Raw genomic sequence first — 6834 nt, forward strand, 5'->3', positions numbered from 1 at the left:
AATATGAGCAGCATGAGCTTTCAACTGTTTGTATTTAATATTCTACAAGAATTCCAAGAAAAACAAATCTCCCTGTTGAAGATGAAATTGGGAGTCTTCCCATTCTCCAGCCTGGTGCAAGCAGGCAGGCTGCTGAAACAAGCATTTCACTGTGGGACACACCTGCACAGGTGGGGGTTCAGGGCTGCATTCAGGACACAGCCACACAAACTCCAGAGCAGGCTCTACAATTTGACTTAAGGGTGGTCTTACTTAAGAAAATAACTTGTGCTTCCTTAAATTTTATCCAAGTTTACAACTAATTGAAAAATGGGCACATCTCACTTCTCTGAGGGTTTTCCTGCTCTCTTGGGAAGGAATTGGGGTCTTGAAGTAGCTGAATTTCATATACATATGCCCATGTTTTCACAGGTCATTCAATTTAAAATAAAAGTCTGCATTTTTTGGATTTCCCCCCTACCCAAAAAAATCACTTTTCATCTTCTTGCAAAGTGTCTTGCAAATATCAGATCAAAATGCTGAGAGAGGCAGGAAAAAGTAGAATGTATCTAAATTTACATATTGTTTTCTTCCAGAAGCAATGTTATTCTCAGTATTCTCATTTAATTGTTATTCCTCAAAGCATCATAACTCATTGCTTAGTCAGGACAAGTCAGTGATATCAGCAGTGTCTTCCTTGTATTTTTCATGCAGTAATTTACCCCTTGAGTTACTCCTAATTTACTCTAATGAATTAAAATCAATGCAAGTGGTGAAGCTGACATTTAAGTATATAGTTTAAAGTTTAGATTTTTCCTAAGTATTTTTTCTCCAGGTCTCAAATGGCCACAGGGTAGGAAGAAAGTAAAAGTCATACAGCTGCAATAGAACCCAGCTTGCTCTTGAATCAGTGCTTGTGGTGAAGTGTTCCCTGAGGGTGTGAGTCCTGCCTGGACACCAGCAGGAGCTGTGCCCTGTCCCTGCAGGCAGGGCTGGGAGCCCTGGAGTGCCCTGCTGGGACTGGCTCTGACTGCTGGGACCAAAAAAAGGAATTAGGGAAGGCTGGCAGGGCACATTCACCCTCTGAGGCACCAAGGTGGAGTCTCTTGAATGAAGAGAAAACTCTGATGTGATGACGGTTGTGATTCTTGGGGAAAAATGCATTTAAGAAATAAAGGAGAAGGCAAAGATCTATTTCACCCTTAATGAACCATCCTATCTGAATCAGTGTGGAATTTTTTTACATCTGTGATGTATAATCATACCTTCATGGTGGGGTGTGAAGGGATAATAAACCCCCTCTCCCTCTGGGAAGGCAATGGGGGTGTCAGTGAAACCCCAGCTCCAGGGCTGGAGACTGAAGGAACTGAAGGATTCCTTGGGCAGGATCTGTATTTATTATTTTACTGTAACATGAGTGGCTTTTCCCTCCAGCCCTGCCAGTGCTGCTGTGCTGGGTCACAGCACATCTCCAGCCAGCACAGGAGACTGCTCTGGTATTTTCTGTGCTTGATCTTTGGCTAAAATGAAAGTGAACTACTCAGATCTGACTGAAGCATAAAATATTCTGGTCAATTTTTTTCTTGTTTCAGGCCTTTATTTCATGTATTCCCCTGGTTAGGTGTCTAGAAAGGATTGACTGATGAGCTCAGGGACTCTTCAGACCTAATAGGACTAAGATTAATCATCTATAACTAGCTGTTAGAAGAGAGTGAGTTGTTAAATTGCTCTATCATATCATGTACAGTAAAAGTTATTATTTTGAAAAAAAATGAAAGTAGTCTGAGACTGTGGGGAAGTTTTTCAAAACTATCAAAGTGAAGACCAGACTTAAAATGAAAATCTATTTGGTAGACAAAAATAGCTGGAAAACAGGACAGGAGTTTTGAAAGTAATATTTTTGAACATGGTATTGATAGAATGAAATGTTTTTGTGGACAGTGACCACTAGATCTTCCCTGTCAGAATATTACAGCTATATCAATTTTTTTGTTTGAGCTTTTGCCACTCTGGTTTTAGACATTGCTCACCTAAAACATCCCACATAATGAAAGGAAGGTGTTTGGTTTACATTCTCTCTTTGTCCATCATCACCCACAGCTGCTGCAGTTTGGCAAAGCAAGTAGGCTCATTGACAATATTCCTTCTTATTGTGCTGGATGTGTCTGATGATAAATGCTGCTTCACTCTCAAGTGATTTAATTCATGGTCTTTGTTGCATCCTGTATATCCTAAAAGAAGAAACAAATGTGCAGTAAACAATAAAAGCCAGTGAATGGGGAAGCTCAAATTGTTTGCCAGTTGTAACCTTTCTGGTATTGAGAACTTTAGTAAAGAATATTAGAAAAAGGATGTCCTGTTTCTCCTGTTTAGAAATCTTTCCAGACTTAGAATGGGTGGTTATTTTCAAGACTGAATATGGTTTGTGTTGTGTTATTCCAGGGGTCAGAGTTCAACATTCTTTAATAGCCAAATTTTCTATTGACCTCAAAGAGAGCTTTGTAGAGGAAAGGACTCTGGGATTCAGCTCACAGTGATTTCTGTTCTTTTTTAATAAGGAAAAGTCTTGGCTGGCTAAAACCTGTGCATTCCAATGAAATACTGGTCCATCATTTGCAGATTAAATGTACTGTTTAATATTAAAGAAATGATTCAGTCTTTTAGTGGCAAAGTTCTTTCAGGTTATTAAAGTAGCATTATAATTTCTGTTCTACTGATGTCACAAATGAAGTTCTGCAGCATGGTCGTGACCAATTAGCAGTAGGTTGAGCCTTGAAAAGGATCATTTTAATCACTTCTTTCTATCCAGTTTTTCAGTGTTGAATGAAGGTTTGACACTCAGTAGATTATCAAATCACTGAGTATTTCTCAGCTTTTTTTTAAAAACACTTCTAAGCAGGGTTCTTATCAGTAATAAGGTCTTGTCCTGATGTCCTAATAAAGTGTTCATTTCTTACATGTGCTTTTTCTTCACTGTGTGATGCAGGGTGATGCAAATAGTTGGCTTCAGCTGAGCAGGGACCCAGTGGCATTTGGGGAAGATGCTGTTTTGGAACATGTTTGCAGTCTAGGTATAGAATACACCTCTGCACACTGGAAGGTTAAACAGCTAGAAAGGAGAAGAGGGGTTAATGAAGTTAAACTGGGAGTTGACAAACATTTATTATTAGGAAGTGGTAGTTATTTGATATTCTAACAATGGGCTTCTCTCTTCTAGTATTTTTTCCACATCCTTCCTCGTTTTTATTTTTTATATTTTGCCATCCTCGTTTAAAAGCGCTGCTTTTCTACAAGCTTACATCATAATTAGTAACAAATGTAGTGTAACAGATCATTCTAAGTATCAGAATAGGAAGAGAAAAATGAGGTTGAAGACACTTGTAAGATTTGAAAATACTATTTAACTTCAGAAGAAAGGGTTTGACTGATGTTCAGAGCTGTTTGCAGGGGAAGAAAGGCTATTCATCTTGGTTTCTGGATCCAGAAATTAGCCAGGCTCCCTCCTCTTACAGCTGTGACAAATGTTTCTTACAGCAATGCTAGTGGGAATAACCTATTTACAGATAATGTGAAAAATGAAAGATGATAAATCACCTCTTGATAGTGGAGCTAGAGAAATTTTAAGCCAAAAATGAAAATGGGTATTTATGATGGTTCCAAGGACGCTTTTAATAGCTGTCTGTTCCATTTTCCCCCCGCTGTCTTGTGTACATGATGCTGTAAAAACACACGGGGTTTTGGTGATAGAAGTGTCATTCAGAATTAAGAGATTTCTGCATGGTTATGCACACTCATGGTTCTGTGGCTGGCTGGGGGCTGGAGTCTTCATTTCCCTGATCCTTTGGGTGCTGGATTGTTTGACAAGCCATATGCCCATTTCTCTGTATGTATTCAAGCTGGTTCTGTATTGCTCCCTTTCATAGATTTGTTAAAAATGCTGTACATAAATTTGAAACGTACAGAAATTTGAACATACAGAAATTTGTTGTTTTTGTTTAAATTCAATATTAACACAAACACAATCCCAGAGCAGAAGGGTTTCAGGAATGCCAGTGAAACCCTACCTAACCTTGGCTGTGTCCCTGCCTGAGGTGTGATAGCAGCTCCTGCTCCTCTCTGCCCTGGGAGAGCAGAGAGCATTCAATGGGCTGTGCTTGGGCTGCCACTTCCACTAAACACTTCTCCTCTTTTCCTGGGGTCTTTGGTATGGTAGATTGCCTGCAAGGCTTCATTCTGAGTCTGGGCCTTCAGCCAAAAAAAAAAGCCAGAGACACATCAAAGCATTTGCTTAGAGGATCACCAAATATTACTTTTAAATAGGACAGAAAGAAGTATTGCTTCTGAAATCCTAGGCTGGGCATGGAAAACATTTTGTAAAGGAGAAATTTGGAAATCCTGGGAAAAAGTAATTGTGTTGGACAAATAAATGTGGTTGCCAAGCTTAAAATAGGACATAGTGGGAGCAGTATGCTTCAGAAAGGCCTTCAGCCACCACAGCTAGATTAATAGAAAGGATAACTGCAAAAGGATTTTGTGAATAATCCAAAACCCGTGGAATTGACAATAAAGCTTGTGAAGTGCAAGCAAGAGATTATTCTGTAGACCCTGACTGAGAACCAATTTGGACTTGGAGCAGTGAGTTCCCCAAAGAGTTCACATCACAGAAATCGAAGGGAAACAGAAATATCTTTGTAAAGTATCTGCAATTACGTGTCTTTGTCATCACAAGATGAATTTCCAGGACCCTGCTGAAGAAGCCTGGCTGGCTGCAGGTGGTGCCAGCCTGGGCAGGCAAAGGAGGTGCTGAGTTTTGGGGGCTCTGGTGTGAGCCAGCACTTGAGCTGTGGACTGGCTGGGTTGGTTCAGTGTTGCTAAGTTGGTGTCAGGCAGCAAATTGGGATCTGTCTGATCTCAGACTTCTGAGCTCTGAGGGTTACTGAGCAACACAAAGCCTGGAAAAAACGTGTGTCTCAAGCTGAACAAGACAAATCCCTGATGTGCCCCTGCTGATATAATTGGAGTTTTACCCAGCTCAGGATCTGCTCCCTCAAGAGTGGGTGTGAATTGCATCCTCAAAAATGTCCCCAAATTAATCTGGCCACTGATGGGCTCGTGTGCCAGGCTGGTGTCAGGGCTGAGCTGTGCTGTCATGCTGTGATCCATCTCCTGTGTGCAGAACCTTCCCCACATTGAGCTGTGCACCACAAACAAATCCCCCAGCTGATGGGGGGCAGGAGCAAACACTACAGTCTGTGCACAGCCCTGGAGCTTAACTTGACTAAATATTTGTGGAACACTTTTTCTAACTATGTTCTCAGTGCTGGTAAAAATATAAAAAGCTCCTGAAGATACTTAGTAGATAGTTTTAGATATCTGCAGACTCTGCTCATTCTTTTCTTTTGTTCATCTGTCTGTTCATAAACATTGCTCTTCTCTATTAATTTTTCAGATGTTTCCATTTAATTTCTAAATTTTATTATTTATTTATTTTTCTCCTCTGGAGAGCACAGAGCCCCTGATATCTTAAACTAGCACACTTTGATGTGTGAAGGTGAAACTCTTTTCTGCAGTATTAACAGCAGTGAGGGGGATTTAGCACTATGTAGCACTACAATACAGAGAAATAATCTTCCCCAAGACACAGAGACTTTTTTTTGTATAGGATGCTGTCTTTCATATTGAAGTATTACTACTGAACCCCAGAATAAGCAGCTTTTACCTGCTAATATATAACTTCAAAGAATCTGAGTTTAAATTGAAGGGAAGCTGCACTTAATTTATACAGTTCATATTTATTCACCATATTTCTTTGGAGGCAGGTTTTAAACACGATAATAGAAAGTATTTGCTTTTCAACATTTGCTATGAATTAAAGTCTCTGCTGTGCCACAGAGCACATGTGTTTGCTACAATCCTTAAAGTTACAGATTTGAGTTTGATACTTTGATTATTCCTCCACAGAGGATTTACAATTTTTTCAATTTGAAATGTATTCCTGGGAAAATGTTGCTGATTTCACTGTCACAGTGAGGAGTATTTGTGGCAGGCAAGGTTAGAAGAAGATTTCTTTTTGTGTGAGCAGATAGATTACAAAACCTCGTTGTAATTCATGTCTAGAAAGTTATTATAGGACATTTGAGATTAAGAAGAAAATGTTAGACCTTAAATTACTTGTGAGAGCAGCTCCTTCCCAGGAGAAGACAGCAATGCTGCACAGTGCAAAGGGCCTGTTCTGTTCAGCTCCTGCTGAGCATGAGCATTTCTCTCCATGGCAGTTTGCTGAGTGCCCTTCCCCTTAGTTTATAAAAAATCTCCTGCAAGACACTGATTTTTCAGATTTAAATGTACAGCTAAGCAGCCTGCTCTGATTAAATAATTATTTTTCCTAAGGGTATTTCTCTTTGGTACTTCAAGAAGGATTTAAATGTCTCTAACCTGCTAGTAATGCACATGTGGTATCACCATGCTTAAAAACCCATGTTAACAAATCTGTGTTGGCTGGAGGTTAGGCTTTTGCAGTTTGCTGTCAAGTGTTTTGGGATGTCTTTCGTGACTCACTTGTGGGTTTGCAACTCAGATTATGCAGGATCTCAAATGTGTGCTGTGAATTTTAATTCCTTTTTATGCTCTTTCTGTTATGGGTGTGAAATAAGGAGAGAAAGAAGAAATAGCAGCAAGAGGCACTGTAGTATGAAAACATGCTTATGAGTAATTTGATCTGCAATTGCTACAGATTGTGCAAAATAAATATTTGTCTGTGTATTTTTAAAACTGTAGAGATTTATATTTTTCTTTTCATGTTTGTATTGCACTAATTTGCAGTGTTCTTATACAGATCTGTGGCCATTCATGCCT

This window comes from Erithacus rubecula (genome assembly GCF_903797595.1).
Source record: "Erithacus rubecula genome assembly, chromosome: 12".
Lineage (NCBI taxonomy): Eukaryota > Metazoa > Chordata > Aves > Passeriformes > Muscicapidae > Erithacus > Erithacus rubecula.